The sequence below is a fragment of the Jaculus jaculus genome, chromosome 2 (genome assembly GCF_020740685.1).
Source record: "Jaculus jaculus isolate mJacJac1 chromosome 2, mJacJac1.mat.Y.cur, whole genome shotgun sequence".
Classification (NCBI taxonomy): domain Eukaryota; kingdom Metazoa; phylum Chordata; class Mammalia; order Rodentia; family Dipodidae; genus Jaculus; species Jaculus jaculus.
The window spans coordinates 97,768,516-97,785,115 of NC_059103.1; the positions used below are offsets into that span (position 1 = coordinate 97,768,516).

Here is a 16,600-nt window from a genome sequence, read left to right on the forward strand (position 1 = left end):
AATGTCTGTACATTTAACAATCACTGAAAGAAGAAACTTGCAAGTAATTTGCTGATAGCTGCCAGCAAGTCTTTATAAAGAATAAACACTGTCACTCTAACCTGATCTATGAGGATAAGTAAAAGAGATAAATAAAAGGTAGATAAGTAAAAGAGAGAGTTCTAATTTATTTTGGCTCTAGGAAGGGTAGGTGATTCGCTTGCATGAGGCAATAAATTTAGAAAATATGGTTCAGACAGCATAACTACTAGGTGAGAACACAAATGGCTAGAGGGTGAAAAATAATACAAGGTGTTTTTCAAAGTCAGCTAGCAGCCTAGACTTAAAAACAAAAAAATTATCACTATCTTAGATAAGGAACCAACCAAAACAACTTGTTAGAAAAATGTAACATAGAAAAGTGATTCAAGATGATATGAAAAATCTTAATACACTAACAGCCATCAAAGAAATTTAATAAGACACATAAACATAACACCTATTCTGTCATCCTTAAACATATGAAATGGTTTTATAGGCCAGTGAATATCAAATTTAATAAAGATAATCCCTATCTTAAGAAAAATATTTTTCAGATCAGGTAATGATGCTAGAATGACCATGATCTACCCACTACAAACATGTCAAAACAACACAGGAAGTCCAATCACACTCATTAAAAAATGAAATTAACATTAAAATACTAGTAGTGAGGAAAAACTTTCTTGAGCAATTTAAAAATATAGCAATTTAATGTTGAAAACATCTATTAATGGAATTTAGCTGCAGAAAAAAAAACAAAAGGACATGATCATTTTGAGGGATATAGTAAAATGTTTGCTATAATTGTCAGTTTATTTATGTAAAGTTGGAATTAGAAGGGACTGAGTTGTTAATGTATACAATGTGCAGTAATAAGAAGACTGAACATTGTTATGGTGACACGTTGTCCCAGATTCGGCACCATTCCAGTAAAAGCTGACAAAAGGTTTTTCATAGGACATGACTAGTCAATCCTAATTTTAGATAGAGAGCAAATAGGGAAGAATAGCTCAGGATTTCTTCCCCCATGTCATTTCATCCCCCACCCCACACAGATGCTTTCCCAAAGTAACTGGCTACTCTTTTTTTATTTTTTATTTTTATTTTTATTTATTTGAGAGCGACAGACATAGAGAGAAAGACAGATAGAGGGAGAGAGAGAGAATGGGCGCACCAGGGCTTCCAGCCACTGCAAACGAACTTCAGACGCATGCACCCCCTTGTGCATCTGGCTAACGTGGGACCTGGGGAACCAAGCCTCGAACCAGGGTCCTTAGGCTTCACAGGCAAGCGCTTAACCTTTAAGCCATCTCTCCAGCCCAACTGGCTACTCTTGATTCAGCAACAAACGTGCCTCCAAGTAGTAGGTTAAAAACTTGCTTTGAAGACTATTGTGGTGGTTTGATTCAGATGTCCCCCATAAACTTAGGTGTTCTGAATTCTAGGTACCCAGCTGATGGAGATTTGGGAATTAATGCTTTCTGAAGGCAGTGTATTACTGGGGGAAGGCTTATGGGTATTATAGCTAGTTTCTCCTTTCTAGTGTTTGGCACACTCTTCTGTTACTATGGTCCACCTTATGTTGACCAGGAGGCGATATCCCCCCCGGATTAACCAATTGGCCCCCTACCTGGTATTGTGGAGTATGAGAAATTCAGGAAAGAGGGGATCATTGAGTTTGCAACACAGTCTTGTGATTTAGAAATGGACATGGGCAGTATGAAGCCAGTTTGCTGGATACCTGCATGAAGACCCCATGGAGCCATGCAATGGAGACCCAGTGGAGATGCTGGGACCACAAGATGGCTGCTGGCCGGATGAAGTTTACCAGGACTGTGAGTAGCCTAGCTGGAGGGGTGGAATTGGAATTCCAGAGACTTGTTGCTGGTTAGAATTATCAGACTTGCAGATTTGGCACTAGCTAGATTTGTTGGACTTGAAGCTACAGAGTTTGATGTTTGCCCTGTTTGTTTTAAATCTTTTATTCGTTGAATATTTCTTTGCTATGCTCAATGCCATTTTTTGTAGTATGAATGTTTATTCTGTGCCATTATGGGGTTTTTTGGGGGACTTTTTGGTATTATGGCTCAGTTAAAAGATCTTTGACTATGGGGATGTTTGAACATCATTGGGATTGATAAGAACTACAGGAAATTTTAAAGTTGGACTGAATGCATTGCATTTTGCATCATGTATGAAAATCAGCTTATGGGGGTTGGGGTGAAATGTGGTGGTTTGATTCAGGTGTCCGCCATAAACTTAGTTTTTCTGAATGCTAGGTTCCCAGCTGATAGAGATTTGGGAATTAATGCTTCCTGGAGGGCGTTTATTGTTGGGGGTGGGCTTATGGGTGTTATAGCCAGTTTCCCCTTGCCAGTGTTTGGCACTCTCCTGTTGCTATGGTCCACCTGATATTGACCAGGGGGTGATGTCCACCCTCTGCTCACATTGTCATTTTCCCTGCCATTGTGGAGCTTCCCCCTCGAGCCTGTAAGCCAAAATAAATCTTTTTTTTCCCCCACAAGCTGCTCTTGGTTGGGTGATTTCTACCAGCAGTGTGGACCTGACTGCAACAAATACCATACTCACCAACCTGCATTTCAGCACTACTGAGCTCCAGACATAATAAAACAGGGCCATTTGATGGACTTTTAGAATGGACTTACTTTTTTTTATTGTATTTTGAGGTAGGGTTTCACTCTAAGCCAGGCTGACCTGGAATTCACTATGTAGTCTCAAGGTGACCTCAAACTCACGGAAATCCTTCTACCTCTGCCTCCCAAGTGCTGGGATTAAAGGTGTGCACCACCATGCCTGGCCTTACTTATGTATTTTTAGTCCCATTAAACTTAAACTGTGGGATGCTTTATGAAAGATTGAATAGAAATAACAGAATTGAATCAAGGAAGTAAGTAAGGTGATCACTTTTATTTTTAGTGATGTAAACTTGATTATGAACAAAATTTGTTTTATTGCAAATAATTATATATGGTAAATTCCCAGTTGTTTATACATATCAATTTATTTTTAATTATATACAGTATATTTTTATCTTTAGGCTGAACTATTCTTGTATATTCAATGAGTTCTAGCATGTTTTTCCTTATTACTAAGAAAAATTTGAGAGAGAAAGATCTGGCTGTTGAAGGCAGAAGAGAACCCCTTCAGCAGGAGAGCCATCTGTCTGCTGTGCTCCATGGCTATGCCTGGGTCCCATGCTTGAGAAACGAGGAGCTTTTTCTTTTTTCTCTTGGGAGGTGCCCTGGTGGCAGAATGAGGGCATCTCCCTTCACTGTATATATCCCCTATGTTTTCTTGTTTTAAATTTTTATTTATTTATTTGAGGGGGGGGGGAGAGAGACAGAGAGAATGAGAATGAATGGGTGTGCCAGGGCCTTCAGCCTCCACAAATGAACTCTAGACACATGCACCACCACGTGTATCTGGCTTACATGGGACCTGGGGAATCGAACCTAGGTCCTTTGGCTTTGCAGGCAAATGCCTTAAATGCTAAGCTATCTCTCCAGCACATGTTTTATTATCTTGATGATTCAGTGTCTCCTACAACAGATACTCATGAGTAACTAGGTTGAGCCATGCTCTATGCTAGGACAGGTTTACAATGCAAATATCAAACTAACACCCATTGAAAAACTTCTCACTTTAGCTAAAGCTTATTCCCCTTGAACTGACCAGAATCCTTTCACAGCAACTGATGAGCTGCCATCACTCCTTAGTCTGGACAAATATATCTTTTACATTTTTAAATTTATTTATTTGCAAGAAGAGAGAGAGACTGACTGACTGAACATACCAGGGCCTTCTGCCACTGGAAATGAACTCCAGACACATGTGCCACTTTATGCATCTGGCCCCGTATGGGCACTAAGGAATAGAACCCAGGCCATCAGGCTTTGCAAGCAAGTTCCTTAACTGCTGAGTCACCTCTCCAGCATGAAAATATATCTTAAAGATACTAAAGACAAAAAAAAATGCAAATCAAAACATAATCTTTCTTTCCCTTCTTTCTTTTCTTCTTTCCCATCATGATCTATTTATCATTTATCTATTTATACACACATATGTGTATGTATGTTAATCCTCAAGTATATTTTACTCCACTCCCTGCAGAAAGGGTTAGAATATATTCCTCATTTTATATTTTTGAGTTCCTACTATATGTTTGAAAATGTCTTACTAAGTTGGTGCAGTAGTTTGAATAGATGTCCCCCAATGGATTCAGGAGTTTCATTAAAGCTTCTTGGATTTCCAGCTACCTGTCTGGAGGAAGTGTTACTGGTGGGTGGGGGGTGGGGTTAGATCTGACTTCCAGCCTAAGATATGCAAAGTTTCTGCCTGTGGTTCCTGAAGTGTGCTTGTGTTTTGGTGATGATTTTTCTCTGTTTGGTCCTGTAAAAGGGGCCAACTTATTTTGCCATTATGGAATTTCCCCTGGATCTGCAAACTTCAAATAAATTACCTTCCTCCATAACTGTGCCTGGTTTGGAAGTTCATCCCAACAACATGAGGCTGAATGCTGCAGTATGGAAGCTATACTGGATAAAAGAAGACAGCTTAAAGCTTATTGAGGAAGCTCTCAATAGAAACATAAATCATCGTGGGGTAATACACAGTAACTGGTGGTATTTATGACAGTAGGCAGAAACGTTTCTGATAGGTGGCAGCAATGAACATGGTATCTGCCTCACACCTTGGAAATTTCCAGACCCGTTCGATGACTCATCCAGTTTGTTCTGTTTGGCTGCCAACTTTGTTTCCTTGCCTGTTGTATCAGAGGCTTTTCTAGTTGCTGAGACAAAACATCTGACAGAAGCAACTAAGGCCAAAAGGGTTATTTTGGCTTATGGTCCAGGGGCCCCAGTCTGTTAGGCTGAGAGGGCATGGTAGTTGGAGTAGACAGACTCTGTGGTAGTGGGAGTTTGAGGTAGATGCTGTTACAGGGCACCAACCAGGAAGCAGAGCACTTGGGCCAGAAGAGAGGCTACCTTATAACCCTCAAAAGCCTGCCTGTAGTGGCTTAAGCACTCTAGTTAGGTCTTATATTCCAAAGATTCCTCAGTGCTTCAAAATATCACCACAAGCTGGGGACCAAGTGTTTAAACACATGAGCCTATGGGAGACATTTCACATTCAGCCTATAGAAATTATATACTTTTATTATTCACATCAGATAAACCAGGTCTAAAAACATGCAAGCAAAGAAAAAACAAATGAACAAAGCCTGGCCTTTTAATATAGTGCTATGAAAAGGAATCTTATAGAACAAGAAATGATCCTTTTATTATAGCTATTGGAAAGGGGATTTTAATATTTGTCTAACTTTTTAATGCATGGCATTGAGTTTTATTCCAGCCCTGCTGTGAAATATACTCCAAAGATCCATGTATTTAAAATTTTGTCTCCAGCTGGGCACTACTGGGAGATGGTGGAAACTTTAAGAGGTGGGGGTCTCTAGTAGACTTTTGGTCACGAGGGGTATGCATACAAAATATACTGCAGGTTTCCATTCTCTTCTCTTTGTGTTCTAGCATGTGCTTAGTGAGTTTGCTCGGCCACTAATCCTGCCATGATGTGCTCCCATAGGCTTAAAGCTAGAGAGCCAATAGCATGCCCTGTAACCTAACACTGAGCCAAATCAAACCTTTTCTTTTTATGTGTCAATTAGGTCAGCTGTTCATTATAGTAAAACAGTAATAGCAAGCTGGCTAACATACACATTTTTCCCTTTCTTTAGATTAATGAAATTTGGTATTATTTTTGGTCAAGTACTTTTGAGAACTCAATCAAAATTATAGTCCCACTTTCCAACAAAATGCATGTGTACTTGAAAAACAATACAATTTTAGAGAGGCTCACACCCTGTCTCTTAGCTCAAGAACTTTTTTTGTGATAACCAAACATTAAAAAGCTATGAAAATGTAATACAAAAATTAAACTTTTTTTTTTTTTTTTTTTGAGGTAGGGTTTCACTCTAGCCCAGGCTGACCTGGAATTCACTATGTAGTCTCAGGGTAGCCTTGAACTCATGGCGATCCTCCTACCTCTGCCTCCCGAGTGCTGGGATTAAAGGTGTGCGCCACCATACCCAGCTCAAAAATTAAACATATTTTATTTATTTGCAAGCAGAGAGAGGGAGAGCGAGAGAGAGAGAGAGAAGAGAAGAGAAGAGAGACAGAGGAAATAGGTGTGCAAGAGCCTCTAGCCACTATAAAGGAACTCCACAAGCAAGTATAACTTTGTGCATTTGGTTTACAAGGATATTGGAGAATTGAACCTGGGTCCTTAGGCTTCTTGGGAAAGTGCCTTAACTGCTAAGCCATCTCTCCAGCCCTTAATACAAAAATTTTAATTTTATAAAGAAGTATGTAATTAATATATTTAATATAATTTAAGACCATTTTAATTTGGTGAGTATTGTTCTCCTATAAGAACAGAGTAAAAATGAAGAACAGTTCTAAGTATATACTTAGTACATGATGAATTGTCTCAATCAATGGGAAAAATTTGGATTTTAAAATGGTGTGAAAAACAACAAATGTAGATATTAGTATGTCTCTCCCTGTCTCTCTGTGTGTGACCTGTCACCTCCACACATGCACCATGTGTAGAGGTGAGAGGACAACTTTGGACATCCTTGCTTTCCATGTTGTTTGAGACAGAGTCTCTTTTTTGCCTCTATGTGTATGCCAGGATACCTGGCCTGTGAGTTTTGGAGGATTTTCCTGACTCCACCTCCAACTTACTATAGACAAATTGGGATTATAGATAAATGATACTAATGAGTGTCTGACCTTATGTGGGACCTAAGGATTTGAATTCAAGTTGTCATATTCGTATGGAAAGCTGTTTTATCCACTGATCCATCTTCCCAGCTCTGTAGCTAATATTATTAATGTTAATTTTTAATACAATTTAAAAACAATTTTTTTTGTTTTTTTTGGTTTTTTCGAGGTAGGGTCTCACTCTGGTCCAGGCTGACCTGGAATTAACTCATCTCAGGGTGGCCTTGAACTCATGGCGATCCTCCTACCTCTGCCTCCCGAGTGCTGGGATTAAAGGCGTGCGCCACCATGCCTGGCTTTAAATAACAATTTTTAATAAAATCAATAATTTTTCCAATGGGTAATTTGAAGTAGTAATCTAGTATTTCTAAATGTAAAATCTTGCAGACTTAAACACTTAAATGTGAAAACTTTAGGATATCAAAAGTATACATGATTTTCCTTTAATCCCAACACTCGGGAGGCAGAGGTAGGAGGATCACTGAGTTCGAGGCTACTCTGAGACTCCATAGTGAATTCCAGGTCAGCCTGGGCTAGAGTGAGACGCTAACTTGAAAAAAAAAAAGTATACATGATTTTTTCATAAGTGGTCAAGGAAAACATTTGTAAACACAAGAAAGTGTGATATATATAACATGTACTTTAAAATTTATAATAGCAAAACAAAATCAAACAACATATTCTAAAAAATGTGATTGACAAGTCTTTAAGCAAACCTTAATTAATTTATATAAAAATTAATTTATGTAAATTATGAAAGTATCAGATGAAAAATAAGCAAAGAATATAAACATAATGTCTGACCTGAAAGTTTTTTTAAAAAAAGAAAAATCTGATGATTGAAGAGGCAAGTCACTGATTACAAACAACCTACAAGCATACAAAAAATTATACAATCATGTATATAATATAAAAAAATCAAAACAAAAATAGCATTTTTGCCAGTCATATTGGCCAAATTTAAAAACAATCCAATGACTGTGTTGATTATGGTTGTAGGGAAATACTCATTTATCTCCAGGAGTATAAACTCGAACTTTAAAGCAATTTTTTCTTTTTCTTTTTCTTGGTAGGGTATCACTCTATCCTAGGCTGACCTAGCATTTACTATATAGTCTCAGGCTGGCCTTGAACTAACAGTGATCCTCTGACCTCTGCCTCCCGAGTGTTGGGATTAAAGGCCATGCCTGACACTTATTTGTGTATATAAGGTTATCTTAATCATGACCCCACCCCATTCCCTTGTTGTCTTCCCTTTCTCTTCTACTGAATCATTTCTTTTTCCCAATTACTTCTACTTTAATGTCTTTTATTTATTCATTTTGTATGTGTGTGTGTGACCCACTGAGTTTGAATTGCCTGAAAGAGCATGGGTAGGGAATTATTTACCAGAGAACATGGGTCCTCCTAGTTACTACACCACTGTAGAAAATGTCTCTCACAAAATATTTCCCATCCACTATTAACTTCCAATAACTCCTCAGGAAGGGATGAGGGCGTTATGCCCTCCTGCATCATCCATGATGAGATGTTGATGGACCCAATATTTTGCAGATCTTGTGTAGGTAATGACGGTTGCTGTGAGGTATGAATGCAATGGCCACTTCACATCTAAAAGACAGTATTCCCAAGTCCTTCTTCCCAATATTCTGGCTCTTATATTCTTTCTCTACTTCAATATTCCCTGAGCTTATGCTCTAAACATAGTAACTTCAAGATTCACTGTATGATTCCTGGAAAAAGACTAACTATGCTCTGGAAAAACTATTGTCTAATATAATCATGAGTCTTGAGTTCCCTGCAGTTTTTTTTTTTTTTTTTTTTTTATAGGTATGGTCTCACTCTAGCCCAGGCTGACCTGAAATTCACTCTGTAGTAGCAGGGTGGCCTCGAACTCATGGTGATTCTCCTACCTCTGCTTCCCAAATGCTGGGATTAAAGGCATTCACTACCACCTTCGGCTTCTGCATGTTTTTTTTTTAAGTTTATTTAAAAATTTATTTTTTGGTTTTATTTATTTGAGAGTGACAGACAGAGAGAAAGAGGGAGAGGGAGAGGGAGAGAGAGAGAGAGAGAGAGAGAGAGAGAGAGAGAGAGAGAGAGGGAGAGGGTGTGAGAGAAGGGGTGCTCTAGGGTTTCCAGCCACTGCAAACAAACTTCAGATGCGTGTGCGCCCTTGTGCATCTGGTTAACGTGGGTCCTGGGGAATTGAGCCTCGAACCAGCATCTTTAGGCTTCACAGGCAAGCGCTTAACTGCTAAGCCATCTCTCCAGCCCCTGCATGTTTTTTTTTAAGCAGAGAGGAAACTTAGTATATTTGGATACATAACACATTTATATCACTTTGAAGATAAAAGTCGTGTGCAATATTCTGATATCTGTGTCTATAGCCACACTACCCCAAACATGATGAATCTCATTTAATGATATTGGTCATTTCTTTCTCTCTACATCAGTTAATGATATCCAGTACATTGTCAACTCTTCAAGGACTCTGCATATTTCCATATATTTGCAGAATTTGTCATTTGTGGTTCCTTTATGTCCATCAGGATCTGAGGTACGAGTGAGCAAAGGCTTTGTTCTCCTTCCTAGGGACAGCAAGTCTGGCAGCTGACCGAGGTAACAAAGAACAACAGAGAACGGTTATCATTCAAAGATGTGGGCACCGGCTTCTCTCCAAAAGAGTACGAATGCCTGGCTCCGGCAAAATGGAGTTTGTATAGGCCTGTGGTGTTGACAGTCATAGAAACAGACACCCTGGATCTTCTTGTCTTTTATCCTTCTCTGATCCCATTTTTTTGGAGGAAAGAGCCTTGTAAAGTGAAAACACACAAGACCAATACCACCTATGTAGCTATAGCTCCTTGTTACACCTAGGGATTTTCACCAGGGTGGGGGAGGGAGAAATATTCACTCTAATAAGTGATTTCACTCTAAAGAGAAGATATGTCAATTATAACCTTGACAGTTTACACAAAGGGAAAGAAACTATTGATGAGTGTGAAGGTCAGAAAGCATGCTATAATGGATACAACCAATGGCTGACAACTGTGTACAACAAACACTTCACTGTCAAGAGATCAAGAGCATCTAGCCTGTGAGAACATAACTGAGTTATGCCAGTTCCCATTAAGTGAGATTGGTGAAAAACCATATAAACATAGTATGCCAGAGCCTTTAGTTGTTTGCTCAAGTTGTACTCAACATAAGAAATTCATGCTAGTGAGAAACCCTAGAAATGTAAAGAATGTGGTGAGACCTTCAATCAAAATTCTGACTTAACAACTGCTGGACTCTCACTGGCCTTTGAGGAATCCATTTCAGAGGGAGTCCCTACAAATGCAAATTGCATGCCAAACCATGGCCAACATCAGAAAGCTTCTAGGTTGAGGACTGAGTCATACACATGGGTCTCAGTGGTCATCTCCCTCACACAGTACTTGTAGTTTCCCCTAGAAATTCTATGGTGGTCAAGCATACCCTAGTAGGACCATGGCCTAGGCAACCCCTTGTAGTTTTTCTGAGGACCTGTGGCCAAACTCAAGAAAGAGCCACATCAACACAGTGAAGGAAGTGATGCATAACATTATCTTTGGTAGCTGGCTAGCTTCTGCCCTTCCCCAGCTTATTTTCCCTTCCCAGAAGACCAGCTATGTTTTAAATAGAAGCGGTTTGGTCAGGCTGAACCTTGGTATAGAAATAATATGGAATGTCATAGCAATTTGGATGGATAAATAGTGTGAATGAAAACTAGATCTTCTATTTGTTTTTGTTTTAGTTTCTGTCAGGCAGTCCTGCCAGTATGTTCTGGTAAAGACGAACTGAATATCAGCTCTGCTCCTCACTGGCCTAGTTCAAAGTCAGGTCTGCTTTAATGTGCAACTTTAGTTTCTGTACAATGGGATTAGTGATGGCCTGTGGGTCATTATGATGATTAAAATTTAACTCGTGAATGGAGTAGAATAATACTGAGGCAATATTAAATTGTGTTCCTGATAAAGTGTGTATATAAGAAAAGTAGATGAAGGTATACAACAAGAGTATTTACAGTGAATTTAAACTTTCTTTAGTCACACCTTTTAGCTGTTCAACATATTTCTGTATAATTACAAATTCTATTCAAAAGCTTTGAATGATTTTGTATATAAACTGTTTAAAAATTGTAGCTTTATAATGCATTACTTTGTCATGATTTATTATAATCATTTCTCTTATGAAAGTTAATTGAGGGAGGAAGGAGGGTATTACCATGGGATATTTTTTATAATCATGGAAAATGTTAATAAAAATTGAGAAAAATAAAAAAGAAAGTTAATTGAAAAACAAGTTTCAGTATGTGCAGGTTATTAACTGTAATTTTCTTGAACCATGGCCTATACTTGCAGACTAATCTTTAGAACGAGACTAAATATTTAATTACTGTTATGTTTGTTTGATTTTGCATGTGTGCCCTAAAATGTTTTGATTTCTCACATGACTGACCCTTGTCTATACCTGTTTCTTTGAGTCAGTCTCGTGTCAATGAAAGATGAGCTCTAGCTCTAATATTACTCCAACCTTGAAAGACACCAGCCAAAGAAGCAGCCTTGCTTTTGTATGTTCAAGGGTAGGGTTGAGACCAGGTCAGTTGTTGAGATTGTTGTCACTGCAACAATCTTCCTGTTGCCTGCTTCCAATGCTGTTTATTTGCTCTGGCTGAGGAGCCTTGGCCAGGTGTTACACTAAAAAAACATGATCCAAGAGCAATCACAACACCCACATCTGTTACCAGCCACAGCCACCACAGTGAGAAAAGGCCATGCTGTGATACTGGTTTTTCTTTCTGACAGGAGATATGCCTTGAGTTAACTGCATATGACTGAAAAGACTCTTAAGAGTGGAAGGATGAACGGATTTACTCTTCTCTTGTACTGAGAACAGCATGAGAAAGTTCAGGGCTACCAGCATCAAAACCATCAAATAATAAGACTAGGGAGATGGCTCAGCAGTTAAAGGCACTTGCTTGAAAAGCATGAAATCTGAGGTTTGATTCCCCAGTATACATGTAAATCCAGATGCAGATGTGCCTGGGGTTTGTTTTCAGTAGCCAGAGGTGCTGGTGCACTCATTCTCCTTTGCAAATAAATAAAAACCGTCAAATAATACATATAACAATTCCCTTATACACTGAGAGTAATGAAAGTCAAAAATATGTAGATACTTTACGTTCATCCTTTAAAGATCCAGCATCATCACTCTGTTTATTTTCCATAAATTGATCCTAATGTATAATACTAAAAACCCCAGCAGGCTTTTGGGGGTATAAAACTTAGAAAGAAATTGATAAGCTAATTTTAAGTTTTATGTACCAATACCATGAGTCAAAAACAGCCAAAGTAATGAAAAACTTAATGGGCAGACAACCCACTTTTCAGACTTATGATGTAAGCCTCCAAACATACCTGTTTCTATATGCAAATAATGGTTTGTGATAGATAATGACCTAAATTTAGAAAGCTAGGGCCATAAAGTTTCTACCTGCATATAGGAGAACTCCTCATAACTTCATGGCATTACAGTTTGGACATGAAATAACTACCTAGAGGCTCATGTGTTAACATCTTGGTTGGTAGGTAATAGAATTTTGAGATGGGACTTTGAAATTGGATCCTGGGGCTCTGATCTAATTATCAGATCAATCCACTGCTGGATTCATTATCTGATGCACTGAGAGTGGAAACTTCAGAAAATGGGACATAGTGCATGGATATAGATCACTGGGAGCATGCCTTTGAAAGGCGAATTTTCCTTAGCCCTTTCCTCTATCTCCTCTTCTCTGATTCCTGGTTGTTACAAGGTAAGGATCCTTGCTGATCAAACCCATACACAATCAAGCACTATCTTACCACAGGCCCACAAACAATGGAGTCAGAGACCATGAATTGAAACTTTTGATACTATGAGCCAAAACAGATCTTTCCTTCTTTTGTTGTCAAATAATCTGTAACAACAACATAAAATTAACATAGATAGATGAGTACTTATTCAGTAGACAAAGAAAATATTAGCCACAGAAAAAAGTAAGTAAAGCTCAATAAAGATTAAATAAATATTCATTATGAATATTTCCCAATCACCAACTGGCAAAAATATTTTCAATAATATACCTGACAATATCTAATGAAAACATTGAGTATTTTATTTTGGTGGTGACTGTATGAGTACCAAAAGTTTGACAGTTGTCAAATAAAAAAAAAAATTGACAGTGACAAAGGGAGAAAGAGGCAGATAGATATGCTCCAGTGCCTTCAGGCACTGCAAAAGAACTCTAGATGCATATGCCCCCTTGTGCATCTGGCTTACGTGGGTCCTGGGGAATTGAGCCTTGAACCGGGGTCCTTAGGCTTCACAGGAAAGCGCTTAACCGCTAAGCCATCTCTCTTGCCCCACCTTTAAAAAAATTTTTTTTTGTTCATTTTTATTTATTTGAGAGTGACAGAGAAAGAGGGATAGAGAGAGAAAAAGAGGGAGAGAGAGAGGGAGAGAGAGAATGAGAATGGATGCTCCAGTCACTGCAAATGAACTCCAGACGTGTGTGCTCCCTTGTGCATCTGGCTAATGTGGGTGCTGGGAAACTGAGCCTCAAACTGGGGTCCCTAGGCTTCACAGGCAAGTGCTTAACTGCTAACCATCTCTCCAGCCCAAGCCCCACCTTATTTAAATTTTTTATCTATTTATTTGAGAAAGAGAGGGAGAGAGGGAAAGAGAGAATGGGTGCTGTGCTCCAGCGCCTCCAGCCGCTGCAAATGAATTCCAGACACATGTGCCATGTTGTGCATCAAGCTAACATGGGTCCTGAGGAATCAAATCTGGGTCCATTGGCTTTGCAGGCAAGTGCCTTAATCACTAAGCCATCTCCCCAGCCCTGTCAAAACTTTTTAAATGGAACACTTTAAAATCTACAGTTGTATTATATGTAAGCTATATCCAAATTTTAAAAAAGAAAGTCCACAATAAAGAGTACCTTGCAGTTATGGGTACCAATCAATAAAATACTTAGGGCTGTGGCAAATTCTGTATTTAATGTTCTTTATTTGTGTGTGTGTGTGGGAGCATATGTGTCACAGTGCAGGTGTGGAGGTCAAAGGACACCTCTGAGTGTCAGTCCTCACCTTCCACCTTGTAAAACAGGTTGCTCACTGCTGCACTCATCAGGGTCGCTGGCTGGCAAGCTTGTAAGGGATTCTCCAGTCTCCACCATCTTACAACAGGCGCACTGAGATTACTGAAGCTCTTGCTACACACAGCATCTGGCTTTCTGTGGGTTATAGGACTCCAAACTCATGAACTCACATTTGAGTGGCATGCATTTCAGCCACTCCCTCTCTTCTTTCTCCTCCTCTTCTTTTTCTTCTTCTTCTATTATTATTATTATTGCTTTTTTTTTTTTTTTTTTTTCGAGCTAGGGCTTAAGTGTAGTTCAGGTTGATCTGGAATTCACTATGTAATCTCAGAGTGGCCACGAACTCATGGTGATCCTCCTGGGATTAAAGGTATGTGCCACCATGCCCTGGTTTTTAAATTTTATTCATTTTTTAATTTTTTTTATTTTTAAGAGTTCATTCTAGTTCAGGCTGGACTCAAACTCAAGTTGAGTCCTTCTAACTTGGATTCTCAAATGCTGGGATTAAAGGCATGTGCCACTATGTCCAGCTTCTCCTTTAAAATTTTTTTTTTTTTCTTATTTGAGAACGACAGACACAGAGAGAAAGGCAGATAGAGGGAGAGAGAGAGAATGGGTGTGCCAGGGCTTCCAGCCTCTGCAAACGAACTCCAGACGCGTGCGCCCCCTTGTGCATCTGGCTAACGTGGGACCTGGGGAACCGAGCCTCGAACCGGGGTCCTTAGGCTTCACAGGCAAGCGGTTAACCGCTAAAACTCCCTTCTTTCATGGTACCATAACTTATTACTGTGTGTTAAAGCACAGTGATTACTACTCTCCTCCTGCCAAGCAAGGAAGAAAGGACAGAAAGCCGAGGGGAAGAAGGTGGCCCTGGCACCTGCTGTCAAAGAAGCAGGAAGCCAAAAAGGTCAGAAATCCTCTGTTTGAGAAAAGGCCCCAGAATTTTGGCATTGGACAGGACATTCAACCCAAAAAGGACCTCACCCGCTTTGTCAAATGGCCTCGTTACACCCGGCTGCAGCAGCAAAGGGCTATGCTCTATAAGCTGCTGAAAGTGACTCCTGTGATCAACAGGTTCACCCAGGCTTTGCAGTGCAAACAGCTACCCAGCTGATGAAGTGTGACCACAAGCACAGGCCAGAGGCTAAGCAGGAGAAGCAGCAGAGGCTGTTGGCCGGGGCTGAGAAAAAGCTGCTGGCAAAGGGGGCGTCCCAACTTCGAGCAGGTGGGGGGGGGTCAACACCGTCACGACTTTGGTGGAGAACAAGAAGGCTCAGCAGTTGGTGACTCCACATGACGAGGATCCCATTGAGCTGGTCATGTTCCTGTCTGCCTTGGGTCGCAAGATGTGGGTCCTATGCTGCATTGTCACAGGGAAGGCCAGGCTAGGGCGGCTCATCCACAGGAAGCCATGCACAACTGTTGCCTTTACACAGGTCAACTGGGAAGACAAAGGAGCCTTGGCTAAACTGGTGGAAGCTATCAGGACCAATGGCAATGACAGATATGATGAGATTCGTCGCCCCTGGGGGTGGAAGGCAATGACCAAAATCTGTGGATTGCATTGCCAAGCTGGAAAAGGCAAAGGCCAAAGAATTGGCCACCAAGCTGGGCTATGTGTACACCATTGAGCTTTCTGTACATACAGATAATAATAAACACTGTCCTTCAAAAACAAACAAAAACAGTGATTACCAAGTGAAGTCCCTTTCCTCTGAAATTTAGGCAAAGAGAAATATTCAACTAAGCTCTAATACCACACACCTCACACTCTACACTCACAATTACACTCCATACATCTCATATCCCCTCAAAAAAAACAAAAAAAACAAAAAAAACATTAGACTTCCTGTAAAGATAGTGGTTTAGGAGCCATGTCAAAGCAGCCAAGGAGAGAAAAAGCCAAAGAATACCCAGCAAAATACACACTTTTACTAAAAAGTGAGGTGTATAAGAAATTAAAATGGCAGCAGAGTAGGAGAGATCCAGAGCATCTAGAGCCCACACAGGCAGGCTGAAGCAGCTCCAGCAGCGGTGGCTGCTCTGGCAGTAGCAGAGGCAGCAGCCGCTCCAGCAGTGGCAGCAGAAGCTCCAGGAGAAGCGGCAGCTCTAGCAGCAGCAGTGGCAGATCCAGCAGTGGCAGCTTCAGCAGCGGTAGCAGGGGCTCCAGCAGCGGCAGCTCCAGCAGCAGCGGTGCCAGTTCTGTGGGGCTAAAGCTGCCAGGTGAAGCTTGCCCCACAGGAAAAGCCAGTTCCCAGCTCCAGAACACAGACCAGTGGTCCAGCGACCCAGCCAGCCTACTTGAATCCACAGGGCACAAAGAGGGATGCAAGCAGAGCGCAGTGTAACTGAGAACAAAATCATCCAAAAAGGTAACTGGGATTGCACCAGGGAAGGGTCTCATTGGTCACAGGTTGACTTGGAACCCTCAACAGACAAGAAATCTTAACCTCATTGTTGATAGAGGATCTGGCTGGTATAATACCTACTCTTGCATAAATACTCGGTGCTGTTTTTCATTGAATGTGTATTTTGTTCCACTCGGCCTAATGAATACTCCCATAGCAGGCAAACCCAATCCCTAGGAACACCTTTATAGATACTCTGAGAG

The 16,600-nt window shown here is 40.3% G+C and overlaps 1 pseudogene; it reads left to right on the plus strand.

Moving 5' to 3' along the window:
* Window positions 1–15,714, plus strand: part of LOC101600556 — a 37,486-nt pseudogene extending 21,772 nt beyond the window's left edge.
* Window positions 15,715–16,600: the final 886 nt, after the last annotated feature.